Here is a 27,707-nt window from a genome sequence, read left to right on the forward strand (position 1 = left end):
GATTTCAAACCAACAAAATGTCCGTATCGGTGTTTTATGTTAGATTCGCAGTCACGCACGACACACACAACTTTTATGCAACACAAACATTCCATCAATAAACTATAACTCCAAGTTGAGTATAATTTTTAGAGCATCCCTCGTTTTTCGGTATTGATTCTGTGTTCTGCTTTAATGACGGTTACGAGGCCGAGGTGATTACGGGGGCAAACGGCACTAATGTCAGCACTTTAGCTAACAATAAAGATTGTTACTGGAAAAATTTAGCAACTTTCTGCACGCAGAAAATTATGGATCGTATTCGGGGGGTTATTTATACTTATGCAATAAAAGTTTATGATTTATGTTGTTCATTATTAATTTGGGGCACGAAATACGGTTATTGTATAATCTGAAAACACTGAATTTTCAAATTTGAGATTATTAACAACAAAAATGCGAGAGTGAAACGAGGGCGAAGCTCGCATCTTTCTATCGGTCTTAGAATCGAAAATATGGAGGCTAAAGCATTTAGAAACTGAAAATTTACTATCCGAAACTTAATCGCTTCTAATTTGATTGTTTGTTAACGTACGTTAAAAATTCGTACAGTTTTGGATTCTGCGTCAAATTCTGCGTTAAATGGGAACAAATAACTTGAGTTTGTTTCACAAATAAACGAGATATGTTGACCGAATTTAGTTTCTAGAGGGTTCTTTTGGGGTCACTTTTAAGGAGCTTTTTTTTGGAGCAAAAACGACGTTAAATATTTTTCAGTTAGTACATACGAGAACCTACATCAATCAAAAAAGCAGCTCGAAATTAACTGAGCAAATGTTGGATTGGTTTAACGAGTGGCCGTCAAAAACCAAAAATTCAAAAATTTGCATCGTTAAAGTCAATTTTTTTTAATGAAAAAATTGATTATAAAATTTTGGATATTTGAGAACAAATTCTAAACAAAAATAGCGAGAGAAAAACGATGGCGCAGACCGTATCTTTATAGTTGTGGTAGTTTCGAAGATATTGAGCATTAAACATTTCGGAACTAAAATCTCTTTATTTGAAATTTTAATCGGCCATAACTTACTTATTTGTTGTGTATGTCAATCTTCAGCTTGGATTAGAAATCTACAGGGTGATTTTTTAAAAACGGCAGGCGTTGTAGAATTTTTATTTATGAACCGATTTCAAAAATTTTAAAAACAAATTAAATGGTTTTTAATTTCCTATAAACTGATGATTTTAAAAAATTTCTAAATGTCTTAGTATCTTTTGGGCGATACTCAACTTTCTTATTTTAAATTGACACCCATATTTTTTTTTCATAATTTAGAAGATATTAATTTTCTTGATTCAGAAATGTGTAATATGTTCTACTTTTACAAAAAATATTAAAAAAAAAATATCAAAAATGAAAAAATGTAAGCAATAAAAGTTAATAAAATCTAGGTGCGTGGTGTCAAATAACACAATATCTTTTGTAATGTCAAAAAGCAGCAAATAACAGAAAGAACAAGTTTTCTTTTAATAAGATGGGGCTACACCTTACAATGCACAATGCATTTCTCGTAGGTTTCAATTGTGCAATAAAAAAAACGGGATCAACAGTATTTTAATTAAATTAGGTAGTTGTTTTTTCTGATTTGTAATTATTATTGTCTTTTGTTATTAATAATTTCAAAAAAAAAGCCAATCCTTTCTGTTATTTGCTGCATTTAGACATTACAATAACGGCATTCTTTTATTTGACACCATGCACCTAGATTTTATTAACTTTTATTGCTTTTTTTTTCAATTTTGATAATTTTTTTTTAAATATTTTTAGTAAAAGTAGAACATATTACACATTTCTGAATCAAGAAAATTAATATCTTCCAAATTATGAAAAAAAAAAATATGGGTTCCAATTTAAAATAAGAAAGTTGAGTATCACCCAAAAGAAACTAAGACATTTAGAAAAAATTTAAAATCATCAGTTTATAGTAAATTAAAAACCATTTAATTTGTTTTTTAAATTTTTGAAATCGGTTCATAAATAAAAATTCTACAACGCCTGCCGTTTTAAAAAAATCACCCTGTATATGAAATTTTACGTAATATGAACGTTAATAACTTAAGTTTGCTATTAAAATAAGCGAGAAATTGACAGTTACAGAGTTTTTATAATTTTTAACTTCCGGGAAATGTTACAATGAATTTTTAGCAAATAAACAAACAAATAAAATTCGAGAAAAATTAGGGCGAAAACCACGTTTTTATCTGTAGTAGTTTCCGTGATATAGAGCACCAATATTTTCGAACTTTCGAAGATTTGGCTTTTTGGTAATTATTAATAGTTATTAATAGGCTATAACTTAGTCATTTGTTGACGTACAGCAAAAATGAGGACATTTTTAAATATTTCATGAAAATTTGCATTAAATGAGCACCAATAAATTCCGTTTGGTGCACAAATTAACAAAATATTGACCGAAATTTGTTGTCAAAAGGTCTTTTTGGAGTTATTTTTAGGCAACTTTTTTGTGGTGAAAAATAGTTATTTACAGTCGCGTGTGGTAACTTACATTTTACGGCTACGCCGTCGTGCTTCAAACTGATTTCGCGCTGTAAAATGGTTAACGCACAAGAGTTGTATTAAACCTTTTGGCCGAAAAATTTTAATTTATATAATTGGGTTTTTCAAAATTTATCAGAACTGTCACATCTGACATCTGACCTGACCTGACCTGACCTGACCTGACCTGACCTGACATTTATAAATTTCATCATATGTCAATTCTGTCAATTTTGTAGTTGGTGCACAAAAGTACACAAGATGGCGCTGTATAAAAAAATATTTTAATGTGACTTTAAAAATATAAATATTGTCTTAATTGAGATAATAACTTAGGTAGATACCACCTTAGTGATCAATCTTGATTATGGTAAAGTGATTTTAATTTATAAACACAGCTGAAGAGCAGACGATTTGGGCATTTTTTACCGTACGGTGCGTGTAAACGTCCACGGCTTGTAAATATAATGTTTCCGAAGATGTCAATTGAATGTTAATTTGACGTTTACAATGCATGGGGCCAAAAACGACATTTACCTAATATTTTTGAATTAAACATCAATCGAAAGAACAGCTCTCGATTTATTAGCTAGCCAGATCTCATATTAGTAGATCAAATAGTTTAAGACTGGCGGTCAAAAAAAACAACAATTTTCATCATTTGAGAATTCCAAAAAAAATTAAATTTTGGATATCTAAGAGCTGATTCTAAAAAACTGGGGCAAAAACCGCATTTTAGTTTTGGAGTTATATGGAGCATTAATCATTTCGAAACTGAAAAATTACCAGTAACTTTAATCGCTTCTTATTCGGTTATTTGTTGACGTACGTTAAAAATTTGCACAGTTTTGAATTTTGTGTGAAATTATGCGTAAAATGAGCGCCAATAATTTAAGTATGCTCCTCAAATAAACGAGTTATTGACCGAAAAACATTTACGTTGTAAAAAAAAAAAATTGTAATTTTGAATTTAAAATAATATGTAACACCGGATTTTTATCGGCGAGAAAACGCTGGCGCAAACCGAAAGATAGAAAGCTGTCGTTCTGGAGTACATAAATTGAAAGAAAAAGTTGAAAACCTCATATTTATATCCGTTGTTGTTCCGGAGACATGAAGCCTTTTGTTGACTGCTGGTGGTTATGAAACATTAGTAAGAACAATAATGTGTGGGATGATACCTAAAAATAGAAGCCCCACGCCTACACCTCTGTGCTTTCTCAACATTATAAGAACTAATTGACAAGTTATTTGAAGCTGATTTGATCTTAAGGGTGGAAAATTAAAGAGTACGCGCGTCTTATAACCACTCTTTTTACTCTGCAAAATTAATAAACTTCCTGAAAGAAAGACATGCTAAAAATAGAGTTTGATATTTTTCAAGGTTTGGAATTACGATTTTGGTTTACTCCAAACAAACGTAGTTTGTTCCAACTAAATTCCGCTTTTAAAAGTACCTCTTCACACTGCTCAGCACATTTAGTAAATTCAAGTAGTGTCATGAAATAGGTCAGCAGAAACTTCTAACGTTTAACTACTTCGTTAAACACAATTAATTCCTTCTCTGTCTAAAATAACATTTTAAAGCCGATTTGTTCACACAGTGGAAACTGAAATACAGGAAACTTTCATTAATTAAATTATAACAGGCGTGAATAGTAAGAATTTCTTAGGGGGCGGTTTGAGGGACTTTCCATTTGGTGCTGAACAGCTGCAACTTCAACATTACAAAATAGTTATAAAATGTGGGTAATATTGGGCACTTAGGTACTGATATCAATATTAGATATGATTTTTTCAAATTTCTAATGTATTTATTATCAATAAGTGACAGAGTTATATCGTTACGAATTGTGATTTTAGTGACAATAAAAGTGTTTTGTCGTGTACATCATTAGTAAATTCTTGTTTGTATTGATAAGTGTATTTTATTTTGTTTGTGTGTCGGTTTTATCTATGCTTTATCTACAGTAGCTGAAGTAAATGTCCAGACATCAAAATTAAGTTTTGTTATTGAAAAATATGTTTGTAACACTCGAGTTACAAAAAAACAAGGTCTTTATTTACAATTTAACTTAAATAATAATAAAATCCCAAAGGCATGGACGAGTCGAAAGTAAAATCGCGAATCGCGGCGAAGATTCTCTGATTTCAGGGCTCTATGAAAATGTCCAACAAGGAGCGGCGACCGCTGCAAAGTTAGAGCTGTTTTTCAAAAGATGATGAAATCCAACTGGCGTTTTCGGGGTAGTTCCTGGGTTTTAAAGATAGACCCAACCAATGGTGTGATTTTGAATGATGGTAGGGGATGACCATCGGGGGGGTGAGGGTGGCGATGGTGGCTCTAACGAGAAGCGTCTGGCGGAGCGCTTTTGTACTAAAATTTTTGTTACAATTCTCCCCCTTCAGAACCCGCAAACGTCTCGGAGTGGGTTCTGAGTTAACAATTCTTTCTTGGGCGTCCACGCTTTCGGAGAGGCATAAGAGGTTGGTCTCCAGGCTTTTCTGGTCCGGGGACAGGTCGTAGAGCGGAAACATGATAGACCCCAAGTGGTGTTTCGGGATCACTAACCGAGGCCACTTCGTAACTGCAAGGGCCCCTAGCTTGTAGAATGACATAGGGCCCATCTCGACGCGGGGCAAACTTGGAGGTACGTCCCCTCGAAGATTTGCTGACAGGGTGGGTAGTAACCAATACACGATCGCCTGGATTGTACACGGGCGTAGGACGGCGGTGATGGTCACTATAATCTTTTTGTCGGTCTTGTCAACTCGTGGGTTTCTCTGGCTTGCCGTAGATGGTTTGCCAAAAGGAGCAATCGAGGCGTAGCTTCGGGAATGAAGTTTTCGTTTTCGATCACTTCTCGGAGGTCGTGGGTAACATCTTCAGGGCTTCGCAATTCTCTGCCAAAAGTTAAGTAAGCGGCGGAGTATCCTGTAGACTGACATCGGGCGGTATTGAGGGCGAACCGGATGGCGTGAAGCTTTTCGGGCCAAGTTCGATGTTCATTCCCCACAAGTATTGATAGCTGCGTTTTCAAGTCTCGGTTCTTTCGTTCGACCATGTTGGCGGCGGGATGATATACCGGGGTACACTTTTGTTCGATCCCAAGACAAAAGCATATCTGCTGCATCGTTGCACTCACGAACTGGGAACCATTGTCTGAGATTATTCTCCGCGGAGTCCCGTAACGAAGACAGATTTCATTCACTATCACCCATGCACAAGCTTCTGCAGTAGCCTGGACTAACGGGAAGAGCTCGACCCATCTTGAGGCGCAGTCTTCAATAATGATGATCCAAGATTCATCTTTTGGCCCTGACGGTAGAGGACCAAATAAATCTACCGAGATAACTTCAAAACGCTGATGAAGAACGGGTGTTTGGAGCAGACCGGCTGGTTTCTGGTTGTCGACTTTATACTTCTGACAGGCTGGACAGGACTTCACATATTCCCGTAGCGTAGTCCTCATTCCAGGCCAGAAAAAGTTTTTGTACATCTTATAATAGGTGCGTTCTGCGCCATAATGTCCAGCGGTTGGATCGTCGTGGAACTTCTTGATTAATCGTGTGCGTTCTTCGGAAGGGACGACGTATTGGGCTTCTTCGAGATCGTCATCAGGAGTGTATCGGTATAGGACACCTCGATTAAGCAGATATCCACGGGCGGACCATCTAGCAGACTCTTCTAGTTTGCCGGAATCAAAAGCATCGATGATCTTCTTCAGATCTGGATCGTTGATCTGTGTTTGGCGCATTTCTCCGGGGCTTCTTCGAGGGAACTCTATTGACATCCAGCAAATCGCTTGCATAGGTTCCGCAGAAATTGGAGGTCGGGAAAGCGTATCAGCTAGAACATTGGATTTTCCTGGAGTGTACTCGATAGATAGATTGTATGGCTGCAACTGGAGAGCCCAGCGGGCTAATCGGCCGCTAGGAGACTTTAGAGACATCAGCCACCTCAGAGGTTGATGATCAGTTATCGCAATTGTGGGGGCTTCCTCAATGTACCCTCGGAACTTTTGCACAGCCCATACGAGCGCTAAGGCCTCGCGTTCTGTAGTGCTGTAATTTCGCTCAGGTGGAGATAGTAAGCGACTTGCATACTCGATGGGGCGTTCGTCTGTTCCCTCCCCCTGGAGTAGAGCTCCTCCTATAGCATAGGCGCTGGCATCTGTTCGTAAAACGTAAGGTTTTTCAGCCTCAGCTTGTTTCAGTATGGGGGCCGAAGTGAGAGCGTCTTTCAATCTGTTGAAAGCTCTTTCTTGTGGCTCTTCCCACTTCCACGCAGCGTCCTTCTTTGTGAGGTTACTGAGAGGCCTGGTGATCTCAGCGTAATTTGGAATAAATCTCCGGTACCAGTTGCTTGTCTGCAAAAACGTGAGCAGTTGCTTAACGTTTACTGGGGCCGGCATGTGCGTGATCGCGCTTATTTTGTCTGGATTCGTCTTTATTCCATCTGCGGATACAATGTGTCCTAGGTATTTAACTTCATTGACAGCAAATTTGCACTTTTTCCGGTTCATTCGTAGAGAAAATTCGCGCATGCGGTTGAAGCATTTGTTCAGGTCCACCAGGTGAGTTTTGAAGTCTGCCGATAGGACGATTATGTCATCTAGGTATACTAATATCCTCGTGTCTCCCAGCCCTAATTTAAACTTGTCCATCAGGCGCTGGAAGGTTCCTGGCGCATTTCGCAGGCCAAACGGAAGTCGCAGAAATCGATAAATACCAAAAGGTGTTATGAAGGCTGTTTTGTCGCGATCCTTTTTGCATACTCGCACTTGGTAATAACCCGATCTTAAATCCATGGTGGAGATGTATTTGGACTGGGCAGTGGCGTGCAACAGATCCTCCAATCGTGGGAGTGGATACAAATCTGGCTTGGTTACGCTGTTTAACCGTCTGTAATCCACGCAGAAGCGCACCGAGCCATCCGGTTTTGGGACAAGAACAACCGGAGCGGCCCATTCGCTATCGCATTCCTCTATGATTCCTTGCGCTTTTAATTCCTCAACTTCTTTCAACAACGTCTTGAGACGTTGGGGCGATGCTCGGTATGGAGGGCATGATTGTGGAGCCGAGTCTCCTGTGTCGATGTGGTGTTCCGCATGTGTCGTGGGAGGCCCTGTGTGGGCAAACAAGTCGGCGTTTTTAGCGAGAACGTCGTTCAGGGTCTGTTTTTCTCCTTCTGTTAATATCAACCCCTCGTCCTCTCGCAGCTGGATTTCTTCAAAATCCAAGGTGGCCATATCAGCCGCGGGAAACAGATTCGCCAAGTGCGGTGGAAGTTCGCTGTCCCAGGCTGCTTCTATAACGCGACGTGAGTCATGTCGGATATACTCACATCTTGAGGTTGTCTCAGGGAGGTCGAATGTAATATTTAGGGTCGGTGCAGGCCCGAGGAATTCGATCGGATCTGGGCCATAATTGTTCACCAGATCGGAGTCTCGATCGCAATCCATCGGTAGTGGGCTCACCATACTGGGTGCTGCGATTTCCTGAAGGATTTCGGCCATTTTGATTGGTTCCACGTCTAATGTTCCTTCGGTCACTTTTTGCCAGCTATCAATGTTTCCATCTTTTGAAATAAATTGGTAGGTTTCGTGGCGTTGCCCTGAGAAATGCCACCTTTTATGTTTGTAATCAATTACCAAGCCCGCCTTGGTCAAAAAATCGATGCCAAGAAGAGTCTTTGTATTTTTGGCTTTTGGGAGAATGATAAAAGGTGTCTGGATGGTCCGATTCTTCAATGTGATTGGGACTTCCACAGTTTTAACAAACTGCGGAATCGTCTGACCGTCAGCTTGTGTAATTGACATGGGGACATCTCGAAATTGGAATCCCTCCTTGATTAGGAGAGCGTAGAGCTCGCTACTGGCGAGGCTGCTTTTGGCGCCGCTGTCGAGATATGCCGTGCCTGGGTGCGACAGCACTTTCACTGGAACGGCTGGACGTTCGACACCCCTGGTGGTATCTAAAAAGCAAAACCCAAGAGATGTGGACGGTGTGGTCTTACATTTTTGGCAGTCTCTGCGAAAGACTCCTGGTGCTCCACACCCGTAACACCTGATGGTCGTGTCTGTAGGTTTTGTTTCCCTTTGTCCGCTTTTGGCATCTTCGGCTTTTTTCTTCCGGCACACATTGGCCTCGTGGCCAAAATTGTTGCAGAAATTGCAACGCGAGCGGCTCCTCATGTTGCCATTGTTTTCGTTCCTCTTCGGTGGTTCTCTATTTTTCTCGCGAAGTGTTCCCTCCACTTCTCTAGCTGCCTCTAAGAGTTCGATGAAAGTCCTCACCGTCTTCCTGGGAATCTTATCCCTGATCGCTATCCGCAGCAATCCGTACACCATGTCGAGTTGGCGACTTTCGGTATCTGGGGGGGTCACTTGGGCCAACAAAGCGCGTTTTTGGGAGACGAACAATCCCGTTGGCGTATTCTCGTCTTGTTTGCTGGCGAAGACCTGCAGGTACACTTGATATGCTGGCAGCGATGGGGCGAATTCGTTTCTTATCGCTGTTTTGGCTTGTTCCCAAGTCGTAATCGCGGCCTTTATTCCACACCACCATGTATACGCCGGTCCCTGGAGCATCAGGGATAATCCCATCAATGCGTTGGCGTCGGTGATGTTTTCGGTCGTCTTGTAGAAATCAGCGCTGTCGATGAAGTCACCCACGGCTTCAGCGGTTCTAGTTCCATCGAATCGCGCCGGACAATGCGTGAAGTGTTTCGTTGGGGCTTTTGGGGTTAGCCGCTGTATTAGCTGCTCGAGAGCTTCGGCTGTGATAGCCATCTTCTTACTTCTCAGCAACACCTTGAAGTTCTTCTATTTCGATCGTGCTAGTTTGGGTTGGCTCCGGCCGTAACGTTGGGCGTCACTTGTAACACTCGAGTTACAAAAAAACAAGGTCTTTATTTACAATTTAACTTAAATAATAATAAAATCCCAAAGGCATGGACGAGTCGAAAGTAAAATCGCGAATCGCGGCGAAGATTCTCTGATTTCAGGGCTCTATGAAAATGTCCAACAAGGAGCGGCGACCGCTGCAAAGTTAGAGCTGTTTTTCAAAAGATGATGAAATCCAACTGGCGTTTTCGGGGTAGTTCCTGGGTTTTAAAGATAGACCCAACCAATGGTGTGATTTTGAATGATGGTAGGGGATGACCATCGGGGGGGTGAGGGTGGCGATGGTGGCTCTAACGAGAAGCGTCTGGCGGAGCGCTTTTGTACTAAAATTTTTGTTACATGTTTTATTTTCAGTCAACATAACAAACAGATTTATATCCGAAATTTAAAAAATTTAGTTGGTTCCGTAATTCCGGGCAACTGGCTGTCGTTTTGGAGCGCCCCTGCTCTTTTAATTAATTAAACACTTTACGGCGGTGGAAATAATGTAAGTTCATTAGAGCAATTTATCTTTCTTTAGTCGTAGCCCCGTAAAAAATTATCTGCTGTGATTTACTCTCAAGTGTTAACTCATTGATTTTCTGTCGTCTAAAACTTTCCCTAAGTTTGGTAATCAATTATCGACTAGGAAAAGTTTCATCTTGATGACTAAATAATTTAACTAATTTTATTAAGAAGTGTTAACCGCAAGTCGGCTTTTGTGGAAACCCTGCAATGACGTTTGACAAGGAAATTTCGACATATTTTCCCCGTCACTAATTACTCTAACCTGGAAAACTCTAACTTCCTGTGGAAATTACAAGCGGTTTGGACAGCTGATCAATTTTCGTCGCACCTGACGACCAAAATGGGGCTTTTTCTCTTTGTCTCTGCTGTTTCATCCTAGAATCTGACATAGTTGGAATATTACTCGCTACCTAATACATGGTAAACTTGGCTTTGAATCGTGTTACGTACAATATGTTGCAGCATTCCCTCGGAAACTATGTGTTAAGTCAAACGAGTGTAACGCGAGTTTCCTTCCAGCTAAATCTTTTAATTACTGATAGCCCCCAGCATCCGATACTGCATCAATTAAGGGTGACCGCAGAAAACGAGGCGGGGGCAGAATGGAGTCTAAAACCTACTTTCGCTTTTGCGAGAGTCTACTAAACCAATCCAAGAAAAGATCTACATTAATATTGCTCATTTTAGATGGAGTGCACTAGCATTGCATCGCAATTTTCCAACGCTGAATATTTCAATTCTCGGCTTGTTCACGACGTAACACATCATAGAACGAAATCGTCTTGCACACCGCTTTCGTCGCTTCCATTAAATAAGTAAATATGATTGTCGAATAGCATCGTACTCAAGCCCTCTGAAATGTGCACGTTATTTATTTTATTTTCCCATCCTTTATCTGTTGCGGTTGTGTATTGCGCCAATTTTCGGTTATAATACGATATGGATTGATTATTTCTTCGCCGCGAACCATTAAACGTATTCATCTTCGATCTCGGCTTTATAGTAATGCAAAGATCATAATAAAAATGTAAATTAAAAGTCAAATACCTATTTGAATTTGCGGATTGACCAATTTTCAATCAACGAGTAAATTCCCAGATAAAAGCGCCGAACTCTCGTCTCGCAAATTAAACCTGATTTAAAACGTAAATTAAATTTCCAATCACCAGAGTATCTTCGCTGAGCGATGACGTGATTTTTTGCCCAGCTGAATGCCCGTAAAGTAGTTCAAGTGGATCACTTTCTCCTGTAAATAGTCGTTGTTTTAAATATTTATCAAATTTCCGGTTGTTGAGCGTCCGCTTTCCAAAAAATGCAAACTTTCTTTCCTCCCGGAATTGGGTATTACTTTACACGCCAAACATAAAACAAGCAAAAAATTCAGGTGGATTTCGAAACGTAGCTATCGGGCTCGTGCCGTGAAAGATTAATGGAAGACGCAAAATGTGAACACAACTCACATCTCCGGAAAAAAACGCAAAAATTTCGCATTATAGAATCACCGGCCGTGGTTTTGCCTTCAAAAAGCTCCATAAGCGTATATCGCGCTTTGTCTGACTCGTTAGACTTGTTTGTTTGTCTTTTAGTATTCTATCTGGATTCACTTCCCTCAAAGGTCGTTTATCATCTTGCATCAGAAGTTTTTAATGACTGTTCTGAATTTACTACTTTAAATTCGCCTGGCTTATTCAAAAACTTTGGCAAACGTATCCGGACAATGCCCTGAGACTTTTTGAGGAAATAACTTTGAAAATTGCACCCTGTATACCTGAAACATCTAAAGCCGATACAATGCAATCTATCACAACATCTAGGGTATAAAAGAATGTCATCGTGAAATATCATACTTATGCGTGTTCAACTTACATAACTCCGGGAATTTATTTCATAACAAATTACTTTTATGAGTCATTTTTATTACTGACAGTTTAAAGCACCTTTAAAGTACAATTTATGAATACTTTAATCCCTACAGTAGTTGCCTAAAATTTAAGAATAAATGCAGAAATAAAAATGTTTTTCTTTGTAATTAAATTAGTGCTGCCAAAGCTTTCCGCGTGAAAAGCTCGCCAAATACGCATTGTATGTTTTCCACGTAGTTGTGGCAACTTTCATTGTATAGTCAGCGGTAATGTAGAAATTTTCCGCTAGAATAATTTTTAACTATAATAATCATCGTTATTCAAGGAGTCATTATTCCACCCTCATTAGAACTTTGCGGTGCTCGTAATAAACTTCCAACTTTAAACGAAAGGTTAAGGGGGGGACACAAAGAGGCAACAACGAAACGTAATGGAATTAAAATTGAAGTGAAGTGCATTCGACGCCAATTTGCAGCAACTTATGTGGAACGAAACTTGAGAAATTTGTCAACATTTGCGATGACACTTCTTAAGTTGCGATTTTTTCCAGAACTGAAAAATAAAAGCTAAAGTTGAGTGCAAACAACAGAGGGCTCAGTCGTCTCTAGCTTGTTCATTATTTCCAGTTCACACGATCCCGAGTGGAACGTTTTATTTCCTGTTTGAGTACAATTTGCATCTGCACTATTCCAAGGGCTTTTACTCCAACCAGTTGAATACTTTCACTCGTAAAATTCCGTTTTGACACTGTGCCGAGTGTTGCTTAGGATTACTACTGAAAATCAACAAAGGATGAATAACGTCCACGTTCGTTATTTGGATTTTACTTGAAATAATAGCGGCGAAGACTATTTTGCGTAGCTCTCATGTTTTATCTCTGATCGGCGACGAGAGAGCTTTTTAAAATCGCATTTGGAGAAACTGGTCTTCTATCCAACGAGTTTTTATCCTGTCTAGACTACACAGATATTAAAAACTAATATTTTTTTAAGTATTCTTGGAAATGTTGTCACTTTTAATTTCAATATATTGATTAGGGGATTTGAAGATTAGCAAAGGGTTAACTCTAACAGTCTGCCCTCAACTTTTAAATCCACACGGCAAAGCTTTTAACAAAGCCAGGTTAATGAAGACTGCTTTAGAAAATTTGTCGGCGCTTGTTGATGTTTTAGCAAAGTTGTATGCTAAGCATGACGCCACGTTGACAAAAAAAAGTAAAACTTTTCATTCAAGTAGGTGGCGAGAAAAGCTTCTTAACCTGTTGCAAGAAGTTTGAAAAGGTCAACACTAAATATAGTTAATATATAGGATTAATCTAATATTAATTTTCCACGGCGTCTCTTTATCCTCCCTTAATAAAAACACTGAAAATTTACTATCTGACACTTTATTGTTTTTAATTCGGTTATTTGTTAACGTACGTTAAACATTTTTACATTTTTGAATTATGCGTCTAATTCTGCGTTAAATGAGCAGAAATAACTTGAGTTTGCTTCACAAATAAACGAGATATTCATATAATTGTGTTTTCAGATGTGTTAATTTTAAAAGGTTTATTTGAAACGAAAACAACGTTTAATACCTTACAACAATCAAAAGAAGAGCTTTTAATTTATCAACTGACTAAATCTCAGGTCGGTAGATAAAATAGTATACAAATGGTGGTCAAAAAAACAAAAATTCAAAATTTTCTTGGTTTGAGTCGGAATTTTTTTCCCAAAAAAACACGGCCATTTAATTTTGGACATTTTAAAGCTGATTCTAAGCAACAAAAGCGATGACGAAAACCGCACCTTTCTATCTGTCTTTTAGTTTCGAAGGTTTGAAAGATTAAACATTTCGGAACTGAAAATTCACAATTTGAAACTTGAATTGCTACGAATTTAGTTATTAGAGGATTTACATTAAAAATTCTACAAATTTTGGATTTTGTGTGAAATTCTGCTTAAACTGAGCAGAAATAACTTGTGGTTGTTTTAGAAATGAACGAGATTTTTAGAAGTTCTTTTTGAGATTTTTAGGAAGCTGTTTTGGAGCAAAAACGACGTTAATGCCTTTTTGTTATTACATCAATCGAAAGAGGAGTTCCTGAACTATCAACTGTCTAAATCTTAGATCGGTAGATCAAATAGTAGGTAGTTAAAAATCTAACAATTCAAAATTTTAATTTTTTCAGTAGGATTTTTTTTCTCGAAAAACGACCACTTATTTTTGGATATCGAGTCAATTCTAAGCCAAAGCGCGAGAAAAACTATGACAAAGACAGAGAGAAAGTTTGAAACACAAAAATTGCCATTCGAAAGATTAATCGCTTCTTATTCGGTTATTTGTGGACGATCTTAAAGATTTGGATTTTACGTGAAATTCTGCGTAAAATGAGGATTAATAATTTAAGTTTGGGTAAATAAGCGAGGTATTACCGGAAAAATTGAATCCATGCTAAGCATAACGCTACGTTGAGAAAAAATAATTGTTAAAAGTTAATTTTAGTAGGTGGCGAGAAAGCTTTTTAACCTGTTGCAAGAAGTTTGGAAAGGTCAAAAATAAATATAGTTTTAGGGTGGATTAATCTAATATTAATTTTCCACGGCGTCTCTTTGTCCTCTCTTAATGAAAACAAGTCACTTTTTGTTTGTCGTTTATTACTTTCTGTTAACGGAAATTTACGGCTTATTAGCATCGATGCACTCAAGCCAATGAAAGCGCCATTTTTAGCCATAAATCTTCTGGTAAAATTTAATTTTGTCGTAATTAATAGAGGCCCTTTCACAGTGCGCGACTGAAAGGAATTTGTGTATTAAATTCCGGCTGAAAGAAATAACTGTAACAATAAAGCTAATACCAGCATTCTAATGACTAAACGATTCTTTTTAAACCAGTGGTCTCTTCTAAAGACCACTTTCTGGAACAGTGCACACAACCAAATTCCGCAGATGAGCTCTTTCTGGCCATTTTTTCCCAATTATTGAAGACAGACAAGGACAACTGTTGCGTTGCGGTACATTTTTTTCGATTCCATCATTGATGAGTGATCGAGATTTCCGGGATCAAAATGGAAGCCCCCGCTAATAATGCCACATTTATATGTATATCGTGTTTCCCCGAATAAAAATATACATCAGTTTCGAAGTATGAATATAACGTTGGTTTCGTGAAATTTAAATTCGATCAGCATATGTGGCAATATTAAGCGATTCCATGCAAAGCAGATCTGATATTTTCTGAAATATATTCCTCGAACTGATTTACAATATATTTGTACAGCTTGCGGATACATTTAAACCCAAAGTTTTTTCTGCTGGATGCGCAGGTTCTTTGTGATGTTTACACGTGCAAAACAAACTCGAAACCGCAGCACGCAATTTACCGTTCACCGTTTGGAAGGTGATAAATATTTTTCATGTAAATATTTGTTTTGCAGCGTCCACTTGTTGTCCGATTAATAATAAAGCCGAACATTGCTTGTTTGTTCCGGTCAGCTCCGACAATTCTGGAGCGTATGGACGACATTACCATGCACCACGAAAATGTATAATTGTGGTCACATCATAACTGCGGTAATTTGCCGGAGCACCAGCTGCGAAACCCAAGAACTTGCCATAGTTCGGGAAAAACGAGGGTGGGCAAAGAGAATGATGCAAATGAAGTTTGTACTGATTTCAGAATGGATTTCACAGAGAAACTAGAAAAGGTCAAGTCTTTTAAGCGCCCCACGATTCTACAAAAATTGAAAATTAAATAACGTGGTTAAATGTGGTGGATGCGCCGGGGAAATTGTACTGGGCGTTGAGGAAATTCTGTTTGGTATTGATTTTGGTGCCAGAATTTTGTCATTAGTGAATCAAAGCGTATTTAACGCGAAAAAAGAGCGAGGAACTCGGATTCAATAATATGATTTTACATACACCGTGATGGGATGTCAAATTAACACTTGTCAACCGTCATAAAAGAATCACTCTGAACATTGGCGACATTTTAAGCAAAAAAAATCTAAACAGAAGTTTGAAACATAACATTACAAAAAACGCTGCGTGGTGGGTGTTACCTAAGAAAAGTAGTTTTAAAATACCATTATAATAGTATCAGAATGACAAGAAAAATTTGACCTGACAACCTTTTTATCTTCTCAGCACGCTATTTACGAATACTTCGCGTGTCTAAAAGTGCAAAAGTGCAATCCCATAAAACCTTCAAGTCAGGGCTTTGTGCAATAAAGTTGCTTTTGCACCTGGGGCCTGTTGCATAATAAACTAAATTCTAACATTATGAGTCTGCTAAATGTACACAATTTTGGTAGATTTAGGAACAATTTATTGCAACATTTTATCGGAATATTTTGATCAACTGAATGTTACGTATCACGTTTCAGAATCCCTTTGTGACCCCGAACAATAATTAATACTTACTGTGGTGCTTAAAACAAAATAACCACATCAAACACGCACATTTTCAACTTTTCTACATTAATTTGAGCTGATAACTCGTTTGACTTATCTGATGGCAGTTTATAACAATAAAAAGCAGACATAAAATTGTGTTATCAATCAATGAAGCTTTGAGGTAACATTACAATAGAATATATCATTTTACTCTCTTTAACAAAGCAACTTTGAGGTCGTCCTTCCGTCGCCATAATGTAGTTCGGACTTAAAATGCAAATACATTTGTTCCATTATTTGCCATTCATTGAAAAGGGTTTATACATAATTCAATAAACTTATTTGCATTGAAATCTTAGTACAACTAAGACATTCTTTTGTATCCTTTCAACTGGTTGTTATTATAATCTTTTTCGTGTATCTGAGATAAAAGTTTAGATTCAATTTCCTTTCGTTTTACTTGTTCCAACACTGATTTAATATACGTTCGTTGTAGAATTGTGGGGGTCAGGACTACGTAATTTATACATTAGATGAAACCCAAGACTATAGATGCGATGTACATTTTCACCCTTCTCAAACAGGCAAAGTTTTATCACGAAGGAACTTCACTAACACAACAGAAACTTCCTTTTATCAAGTTTAAAACGATGCGTTTGAAATCAATTGCAGGAAAATTATCATAAAAATTCCGAAAGGGTAATTAAAGCCCAGTTGAGAATTTACGACTTGTTTTATTTAGATATTCGCACCTTTTGGCTCTCAAAGTTTTTAAAACTCCGTAATAAATAACAGTGGTATTGAATTTATCACTGCACCCTTTCCTTAAATTCACTCATTTATATTCCGACATGTTTGCTTTGAAGAAACATTCCCATTCAATAACACCCTCGATTTGTTTCGAACAAATATCACATTTTCCCAGATCTCTGCCGTTTGTCTTGCTTAAGAAAGAGCCAATTACTTAATTATTTGGTTTCATTAAAAGTTTTTTTATCGGCGGAAAGCTCAGGGCTCTAATATTTATTTAATCCGCAGTTCCGGAAGTTGCGTCGTTCTCTTCGTCGTCATAATTATAATGTCAAGATTCGTCGTTTTAAGGACACTATCTGTAAAGGATTTAGCCAACCGTCCCGGGTAAACATAATTTAAAGGAGCTTTCAGTTATCTCAGGGATTACCGGACACGGTGTTTTACGACTCCGATTCAGGTATATAAACGGGGATCCAATCGCTAATGAGTCCTTGATTAGTGTTTGTCTACGGCTCTGGACTCTGAGAATTCTAAATCTGGGATGGTGAGATTACGTCCACTTAGTGTGTCCAACTCTGAAAGGTCTTTAATGACATCTTAATTATGTTAAAGTAGTTCATGTATAAACTTTATAAAAAACGTCTGGGAGGCACTGGAGGACTCCCACCGGTTAGAACTTAATTTTACATTTTTTAATCTTGAACGCGTTGTTCAAACAAAGTCGGTATAAAAATTCAGATCTGTCTTGGCTAATTTTCATAGAGACAAAACCTCTTTCAGGACGTAGATTTGAAAGCGTCTCAGTTAGTGTAAATAAGTCTTATGGAAGTTTTAATATATGCAAAAGATAATAGAAAACGGTGAGTCTATCTACGAGTATATTTAATGTAAATTTATGCATAAATATAAATATTTCTAAACCAACGACTGTTTGAGAAATGCTGGAATCTTTTGAAACAATTTCTTAACTCGCATTACGGCTAATTGGGAATTTATCCCAGAAGATGTTACATGTAACTCAAAGAAACTGTTGGTATTTTGCTATAATGAGACTACACAGTAAGAAATTTAGTGATCTCTCCGAGCGCACAGGTTAATTACTTGTGTAATCATTTCCGTCACATTTATTCTGTCACTTCCATGCTTTCACTAATGATGTCAGGTAACAGGTCCTTTCTTTTATTATACCAAAGTCTATAAAGAACAAACTCGATAGCGGCTTACCCTGAAACGAATTGTGAGATCAAGTTCTAAGCTGAAACTGATCGAAAAAATATATAAAGAAATTGATTAGAGACAAACCGAAATTTCTGATCGAATCACGTTGGAGTTATTGTTTCCAAGTCCAGGTCGGGGTTAATTACCTAAGAGCCCCTTAGGGAGATGAACGGTGTATTAAGATGTATAGCAAACATGAGTAGGTACGGCGTCTTAATCGATGTTCAATAATAACATTACACCAACTATTCATAGAGCAAAAGCAATTTCTACCTACTCAATAGTGGTAGTTTACCGCCGTACAAGCTACTTTTAATGAGTTGAACAGATTTAACTGACGAGAACGTAATTACGAATTGTTGCAAAGTAAGACTCTTTGTTATTGTATTAGATACAACTACCACAGAATTACTAACGAGATATTTAGAAAATTTAAGGGAAGATAAACTTTGGGCCTATTCACATTCTGTTTACGTTCTGATCAAATCTAATCATCTAGCCTGTTTTAAAGTCAACACTTTTAAAAATGTTTTCGTGTTGTTCTTTGCGATAATTTTTTCGCAGCTGAAAAGACAAATATTTAGGAAAAAAGTTCGACTCGATGTAATTTTTTGAGAGTTAAATGATTACCTAAAAAATCCTCGGAAATGAATTTAATTTTGTACAGTGATTTTAAATTTAATTTTTTTATGCAACAACTCGTGGGATTTTTGAATATAATTATGATTATTGACGCAATGTTTTATAAACATAAAATTAATTAATTATTGCCACATTAAAATAGAATTCGAATCCTGACAATCAACAGAATTCAAAATTAATAATAGTTGGCAAATTACTAGATTATTACACATGACATGATAAAAGTTCTAATTTTGAGATGATTATGATCAAACAGTTTTTAATCACTATTAATCGTAAATTAATTTTAAAGCAGAATTACTATTATTACATTAGTTTATTAATCATTTCCACAATACAACTATTGCCAACTAAGCTATTAGTCGACTATTTACTAAACAAAACGTGGTAATTTTCCACAAACACAACGTGGCCATAATAACGTTTTGTTCAACCATTCTGCACTTTAAATGAGCAGTGATGCCATTAAAGGAGGGAAAATTACCTCAATATATTGCTAGAAATGGACATTCTCGCAGCTATCTTCAAATTTCATACCTGCTCTCAGCCCAAGCCCGTGTCCGTGGCGCAAAATTTTGTTTCCGCTGTAGGTAATTAAGCTTTTTTTCGTTTTATCCGGAGCCAAATATTTAAGAACCGTCAACTTTTCAGATTCGTTGCAATCAACTATTTTTATAATAAGATAAACCTCTAAAACTCAATTAAAGCGGTCGGGTGATATACGTCCTGCAGCAGATGGAAGAGGGTTCCCAGGTCGAGTTGTTGTCTCGTGACGGCTTTGGAAACGAGTGAACCATCTTAGGATTTAATAGAAACAGAGGATGACAGTATGACAGCTCGGTTTCCTGAATCATCGGCCAGTTTATTACAAATATAATCCTGTAATATGTATGATAATGCAATTAAAGCGGCCACGTATTGTTCGGATCGAATCCTAGTTTTTAAACCGAAGGATAAATAATTTACATTGCTGAGGCGCAAGTTCATCAACTTGTCTCATCCATCAAAACACGCCCAACTTTGCATAATGGAAGGCATAAACCTCTTGCAAACTTAGGACTACACATACAACTAATTACTTCTCGGGAGTCGAATTCTTACATATGAATCTGAAGAAAACGATTGAGTGCGTACTTGTTTGAAAAAATTGTAATGATATAAAGAATAAACTCAATACGAAATGGTGGAAAATAAAAGCAGCACACATTTCTTGAGGGAATTCGGAAAGGGTCAGATAAAGTCTTTATGTTTCAATTCATCGACCGTTTCAGTTAGATAAAAATACATCCACGGGCTCCGGTTTGCTTCGAAACTGCAATGGTATTGAGATATTTCGCGTTTTTCTGCACTTGAATCGATCCCAAACCGAATTAAGTCTTTTTACCTTGACATAATTAAGCTCAGAAGTCGGATAAATGCGTTTAGGGAATAAAAATTGAAGCGCCGAGGTCTCCAGTAATTGAACCAAGAATAGGACAAGGAATGTCACTCTTATAATCTATTTTAATAACACTGACCAACATAAAGCCGCAACAGATATCCTTTCAAAACAAAGTTCAAATCCTGGATTGCACTTTATGTGGAAACTATCCCGACTGAACGGAAATCCTGTCAACATTACACACATAGTATATAGATCTACGTACATGCATTATACATTTGAACGTCCGAGCTTTGTGTCATTATTTGTTTGCTCAAAGAACAATTTGCGTCAATATTTACAGTTTCAGTGGATTCGTTTATTTAAGTTTTAAGCGGCGATACGGCTTTTCTAGCTCGTAATTACGCTTTCTGTTGTGTCGAGGAATTAAAATTTTACATTCAAACAGGAACAAACATTTACACTTTTATTAAAATACAATTGTAGTGCTTTTAAACAACTTTGAAGCATACAGTCAAGTACGTCATAATTTTAAGAGGCAAGAGTGGGTCAGCTCCGCAAATATTTTCGAAGCATAAACAGGTAGGTACTTCGAGATTTATCAATATTTTAGCAAATCTACAAACAATAAAGCTACAATGAATTATTAAGTACATTAATTACAACAAAAACTTGTTACTCAAATACCATGTCCATATTTATTGAAATTATTACTAATGAACTGATTGGTAATATTTTATGTATAAACGTTTTTTGAATGATTGCTAACTTATTTACAGCTTCGCTGATTCTTTATTCCATTCCGATTTGGACAAACTGCCCGGGGAAATCCACATGAAATTTTAAGCACCGCAATCATTTTTCTCTCTATGAGATTTTGCTATCCCCACCAGAGCATCTGTAAAAAATGGCTTATTTACAGAAGTGTGCTAACAGAAACATTATTCATGTTTAACGCATCCTAAAATATTTAAAGCCGACTTGGCGATAAGTAAAATAGAGTGAAGCTCCGTAGTTTAGCAGCTTTATCTCAGCTTATGCAGAACTTCGTATTACCTATAAGCTTGGATGAGAGTTTCTTGGACCGCCTGAACTTGGCTGATGTATCCAATTCGTACCTAGTGTCAATACAGTTCCTCTTGAGAAGTTTCTTTACAATTTTCGGGACATATTTTCCTTGAAACTTTTTCGAGGTAAGCACTTTTTCCAGTTGACTTAAAAAGTCAGCCTGCTTTTCCAACTTCCTAGCGTGGCTCACCATCTGCAAGCACTGGATATCGCTGACGGCTAAACCCAGCATGAGATTCATCAGGACTATGCTCGTCAGAATGATGAACATTAAAAAAATAACTCTGGAAGCCTCTCCTTTATTAGTAAAGAGATCTCCGTAATCGAACTCCCCCATCATCATCACCGTTGTTTTAACAAGCGCGCGCCATGGGTCACGAAATTCCGCACAGCTGTAAAACTCGATGGAAAAACTTAAGGCGAAACCCACCACTAGACACAGGAACGCCATCAAGACCTGCATGGAGAATCTCAGACAGTTGGTGGTTTAATCGATTTACATTACCCTAATAACGTTCTGTAAGACGGCGGAAAACATGAGCGCATAATATCCGTAGGTTGGAAGTCTGCCAATTAACAGCATCAGCTCTGTCCACGACAGCAAGACTGCTATGCTGGTAATGTGCAGGATCCAGTGCGGCATGTCTGCAACAAAAGCAAGTGGAAATTTAGTGTAGCCTAATTAAAAAAATATTTCCCTGGAACGTCAGTTCGCTAATTTTTGCGATAATAAACTCACTCTGCAGAGTAGATCTGTTTTCGAAACGATGTTGTACAAATGCCACAATCAAAGCAAGAGTTGTGCAAGCTAGATTCAGCCACATTTCGTATTTCCGGAAATGGTTCCCATGCGTCAGACAGCACTGCAACAGTCGACGATAAATCAAAAACTCACACTCAGCGGTCTTTTTAGACAATTAATTGCTCGCAATTCTAGTTCATTAATTAAGAATAAAAAGCGCTGAAGCAAACAATTCGGATATCCATCGATCCATAATAGAGCTTTAGCCTCAGATTAAAGCAAAATTATGTTTGAAACACGACTGTTTTTTCTCTCCCGGGAGCTTGACATCTTAAAGGATCAAATTATTTCTCTGTTAAACTATCTAAACTAATTTAACAAATAATTGGATTCTAGAATAAATACGGGTTACCTCCAAGACAGCGTGGGCTAAAAGACATGCCGCACTGAGAATCAATATCAACCTGGACACTTGAACTACTTCTTCCGATGTGTTGTCACGTGTCAAGGTAGTCACGTAGATTGACATGGAGAGAACGAAGACTACGTACGCAACAATCCACAAATAGAAAAAATAGCAGACTCTGGACCACTTGAGCGTCAGGTAAAGTTCTGCGAAAAATTTCTCTTGATGGCGTAATAACATCGATTTCACTCACCAATAAGAGGGTGTTGTAAAACTTCTGTCTTCTCCTCCTCGTTGGCAGCTACAAGCAGGCTGGAAATTACATCCATTTGTCTAGCGCCTTTCTCTGGAGCCAGGACTCTGAAATCTGGACGTGGACACGGGAAAACTCTATTAATACGCTGACGAGAAAAATTTTCAGACAATGCGGAACGATTCTGCGGCGGTTTTACCGCAGTCGCTAGTGGAAAATAGTTTCCACGACTGTGTTAGGAAAATTACATATTTTATGAGATAATAATGACAGGAGATTCTTATCAAAATCAATTATGAATTAAGTAATCATTTTATTGAAAATGTATCCCTTTTGTGCGTTTCACAAAACAGGTACACATCGATTTTCGAACCTATGAATATGACGTGATTGCCGAAGGCTTCTCTTATAATTGGATCCCTCACCTATGTAATAGCGATTCTTATCGTCAATCTTCTCGGCAGCAACGCAGGAGTTAAGCACGTCCATCATCAGCTCCACGGGTCTGCTCATATTTTCAAACACAACCTCCATAACCGTTTCCTTATTGAGATTAGCCCGACTCAAGTCGGCACCTCTGGCTATTAACATCTTTAAGCACCCTTTACGGTCATGTTGCGCAGCCACAAAAGCAGGTGTTTTACCATTCCTGTCTTGTCCATTAATTACCTCTTGCGTGCATCTCTTATCTTGGAGCAACAGCCCTAATATTCCTTCGCTCCCTTTTTCGACAGCAATATGCAGTAAATTGTTCTGACGGACATCAGCTCCTGCTGCGAGCAACAGTTGCACCAAGTGTTGCTTTTGGTAAAAGACGGCACTGTACAACGGCGTGTTATTACAAACATTGACGTCTGCACCGTTGTCGATGAGGATTTTTACGATGGACTCGTAACTGTCCTCATCTTTAATGCATTCAGCCAATAGCAGAGGAGTACATCCATTGCTGTCTTTGAGATTCACATGGTCGTTACTCTTCTGTAATAAGAAGCGCACCGCTGTTTCGTCTCCGGAAGAAACGGCGTCGTGAAGAGTCTTTGAATACGATTCATGTCAAATTAACAATCAATAAAGTACTCACCGTGGACATAATGAGAACACCACACATCGAGGAACTAGGTAATAAATGTGAATCGGGTCTTAACCGCAAACTCGCCGTTTCAAGATTAATAAACTCTTATCAGCTCCAAACCGCTTCCCTTATAGCCAATACAAGCTTGTTAAAAAGGTTATCGACGGATTTTAAACATTTATTTACATTTTTATGGACCGCTTCTTTCAATGGAGTTATCCAAATACCGTGGAACGATCAAAAACTCGTCAAAGCTTACAGATATTGAAAAATGATCAATCATGGGAACTCGAATTAAAACGAAAAGTATTGAATGAGAAGATTGAAATATAACGCGACAGTATGCAAAGTTTGTCGATAAAATCATCATTAATTACATGCAACTTATTTAAAGCTGCTTATAGTCTTAAACCGATTTACTTGATGCGATAACAAACAATCTTCCGGTTCGGTTTAGGTTGGATGGGGAAAAATTGGATTGGGTTGTTTGATTTAAATTATTGGAAAACATTGATAATATCGAAAATTGAGCCCCAAGGCCCAGATTTTTTTATTGCTAAGAAAACAACAAAAACATGTGAATACTTCGAAATGTGTTAAAAAAAAAATTTGCGTTGGAGACAGAGTCGGCGGAAGTTTGTTTGAGCGATCTTCAGGAAAACAAGACATTTTTGGATTCACAACACGCTATAAATATAATAATATACCTTACGGCAAATGAATAAAAATGTTCCGCAGATTTTAGTCCGCACAAAAACATAATTGTACAACGCACCAATTCACGGTGACGATATTTATGATTTTATGTTAGTTCAAACCAACCGCAAAATGAGATTAACACACATAAATTACGGTGAATTCACCACAATCATTTTTAGGCATAAATTGTATCAGCAAAATATTGTAACAACTGCCAGTTAGTGTCAGCAGTGTGCAGAGCACCAATTAAAACATTTGATGATTTAGCTTTTGTTGGCGAAAAATTGTTCAATTATTTGAAACGGCAATTATTTGGAGAAAATCTATGAAATTCCTCCACTTCCTGGAAAAGTTTTCTATCAGACAATAAATTGCAACCGTGTAGAATCTATATGGATTTATGCAGATTGCTCAATTGAAAAGCATTCCTGCGATGTTAAAATAAACATAGTTGTATGCTTGAGGTTGCATATGGAAATCTAAAATGGGGAAAAGTGGAAAGGTTGGTGATGAATAATTTGAGAAATGGAATTACATTATTCTTTTCACGCTTTTCGGAAAAATAAGTGTAAATAAGAAAAAACAGATATTTAATTGAGGGCAACGTGAAATGTTCGGGTAATCGCAGAATAAAAACTTGGATGGCGCGCATTTCCAACATATTAATTATGACATGTTTTGTAGCATGGATTGTGCAATTTGAACAGGAAAGTTCCTGCTTGTTTTCCGCTGAGATTTCTGCTAATTTCCTGCTGACCAGAGCTCTCATATTTATTGCCACCATGTGTATATGTGGCGTTTTGCCTGTCAGATAATAAACGGATTTCCATGAATGCTCCAGTATTTTGCACTTCGATTTCTCTGATTTACAAATTCCTCGATTAGAATCAAAAATTTCATATCCGCATTCGCCGTTTTAAACGGATTATCTGTAGCCTGAACTTTCAGTAATTTGAATTCTTCCCTCGGCTTTAACATAATTGCAGTATCGATCTGGGAGGTTCGTCTGATGGACGACAATAATTCAATATAGGAAATAAAAGGGCCGAGATGAGATCGATTCTTGCTCCATTGCATCCGTCCTTTCTCTCCTCCAATGACAACCGAATCTTGATTTATAAGCGCAATAAAACTTTTTAAATCGTTTACTTTATGTTAAGGTGCAGCGATGCCGTTGATTTATCAAGCTCGATTATGTGGGAAATTCCTCACTTGTGTGTCATTTAATTAGACGAAGGGTTGACCGGGCGCATCCACCAATTTTCATTCTAATAACTCCAATTTTCCATTTATTTATTAGCATTTGATATTTTCCCACCGAAGCTGACGGCTTATTTACATGCACCCTTGCTACATTTGACGTTCGCGATAAACGTAATTTTGATAAATGAATTGAGGAAAAACTCATCTCGCTCTTATATCATCACCTTTTCAATTTCACAATTTCAGTTTATAAGCAGGTAAACTCAACTATTGTATTAAAACGGAGAGGGATTAAGAGATTTTAGAACTCGTGTTAATTCTGATTCATCCAAATCAAACTTGCGGAAGTTTGGAGACGCGTAAGCTCACACTTTCTTCACCTCCAAGTAAAATCATTCCGATTGTGTTTATACAGGCTGTTACAAACCCTTGGGAGTCTTCAGAATTATGAGGAAACTTAATTCAACTTTCAAGGTCGCAATTTAATATTTTCGAAGTGAATCAATAGTAAGTTTAAAAAATGTGCTCGCCTTTTACGTTATGAGAGTCGCGACGGCTTTTAGAAATAATGAGAAGTCTGTAGCTGAGCTTAAGAAACGTTTGCCGTTATGAAAAACTTTTTCGCAATTTATCTATTACAACTTTAATTAAATTAGTGACTCTAAGAACTAAGTGAATTTGTTGATATTCTCTCTTCAGCAAAAACGGAGACTTCTCCAGAGAATTAATTTTTTTAATCCAATTACGATTTATTAAAATAAACGCAAAAAGTAATTTCAAAACCAGCACGACTTTAAATAACAATTTTTAGGGTGGCTCGAAGCGCCTAGGCTCAATGTTGTGTTTGAGGACACGCTCTTCTCCCCGAAGTTAACTATAGAAACCCGTTCATGTGTAGGTGATGAATAAATGCGACCCAGGCCGCGATATTGCCCTAAAGTCGAAGAAGATATGAGTTATGGCAGCCTCTCACTGGAAAATAAAAGGGACGTTTGATCCTCTCTCGAAAATGGACGGGTGGGGCGGTTTTTCATCCCCCGGGACGACATCAACCAGAATCAAGGTTAACTGCGACGAAGCACTAATATATTACACTCAGCTGAGCTCGCCCTCGTGACGTCATCAATCATCCGCAAGGCGTTGAAAATTTTCATGGATACTGCAGAACCATAGCTCATGACTGTATCGGCAAAGGGTTAACACCGGCCATTTGCCATCCGAGATAAAACGTCGTATAAAATTCAAGTGAGGAATGAAAAATATGGAATCGCTGCGATCGAGGCGAGCTTTCCATCTTCGATAAAGAAAATGTCGGAATAGAAGGAAAATTATTTTGCCGCGAAGGATTTCCACTGCGAAAAAAAAGAAATCGAAAGGAGCTGTCAAGTCGAGTAATTGTTGAAAAATGTTTACATTTCACTGTCAATTGGGAATGATGGGAATATTGGCGTTTTGGATATTTGATGAATAAGGATTTTCTCGAATTTTTTGCGGTGTTGGAGAAATATGTGTGTTGGAATTATCTGCAGGAGGTTAGTCTCGTGAAGAGCAGTTTATATGCAAATAGCGGGAAAGTTTATGTCGGCCATTTCGGACCCTCGAAATCAAAGTTTATTTAAATATTTATATAAATAGCTTTCCCGAGAATGCGGATTTGTGTTCAGTGCAAATTGCAAATTGTTGATGCAAAGCCGGACCCAAGTTACAATCAATTAAATATTATAGAGTCGGCGACAAGTTTGATTCGCGTCCTAAAAGGGTTGTTTTATGTTGGCAATACATTAAGCCAACCTCAAAGTTGCGTGTCCTCGAACGACAAACTAGGATTTTTTATCGAGATAGTTTCTCCCGGGACATGTATTTACGTGGCTGAAATTTAATCCTTCCGAGCATTAGTGGAGCTATAAAGGCAAGCAATAGCCAGATTTAGGTAAATAGTTAATTTTACAAAGGCGCTATCAAGGTCTGACGTTGCCTAGCACTATATAGTTCTCCTCTGGTCCTCGGGCCATTGATGCACTCCAGATAGACGTCATTGTTAACTGCGATTACCCCTGGGCTTCAATTGTTGATGCCCG

The 27,707-nt window shown here is 37.7% G+C and overlaps 1 protein-coding gene and 1 pseudogene across 4 annotated transcripts in view; one reads left to right on the forward strand and one right to left on the reverse strand.

Moving 5' to 3' along the window:
• Window positions 1-27,707, forward strand: part of Dop2R (dopamine D2-like receptor) — an 89,526-nt gene that overhangs the window by 41,722 nt on the left and 20,097 nt on the right. The window lies entirely within an intron of this gene.
• LOC148169557 (transient receptor potential channel pyrexia-like) lies at window positions 20,971-23,784 on the reverse strand (annotated as a pseudogene). Its single transcript, XR_015770560.1, has 8 exons — window positions 23,737-23,784; window positions 23,081-23,690; window positions 22,656-22,769; window positions 22,409-22,608; window positions 21,994-22,117; window positions 21,760-21,899; window positions 21,243-21,711; window positions 20,971-21,084 (listed from the first exon to the last, which is right to left on the reverse strand). The product of XR_015770560.1 is annotated as a transient receptor potential channel pyrexia-like (transcript).

The sequence above is a fragment of the Gnatocerus cornutus genome, chromosome 8, assembly GCF_029298725.1.
Source record: "Gnatocerus cornutus isolate USDA-ARS CGAHR chromosome 8, icGnaCorn1.1, whole genome shotgun sequence".
Lineage (NCBI taxonomy): Eukaryota > Metazoa > Arthropoda > Insecta > Coleoptera > Tenebrionidae > Gnatocerus > Gnatocerus cornutus.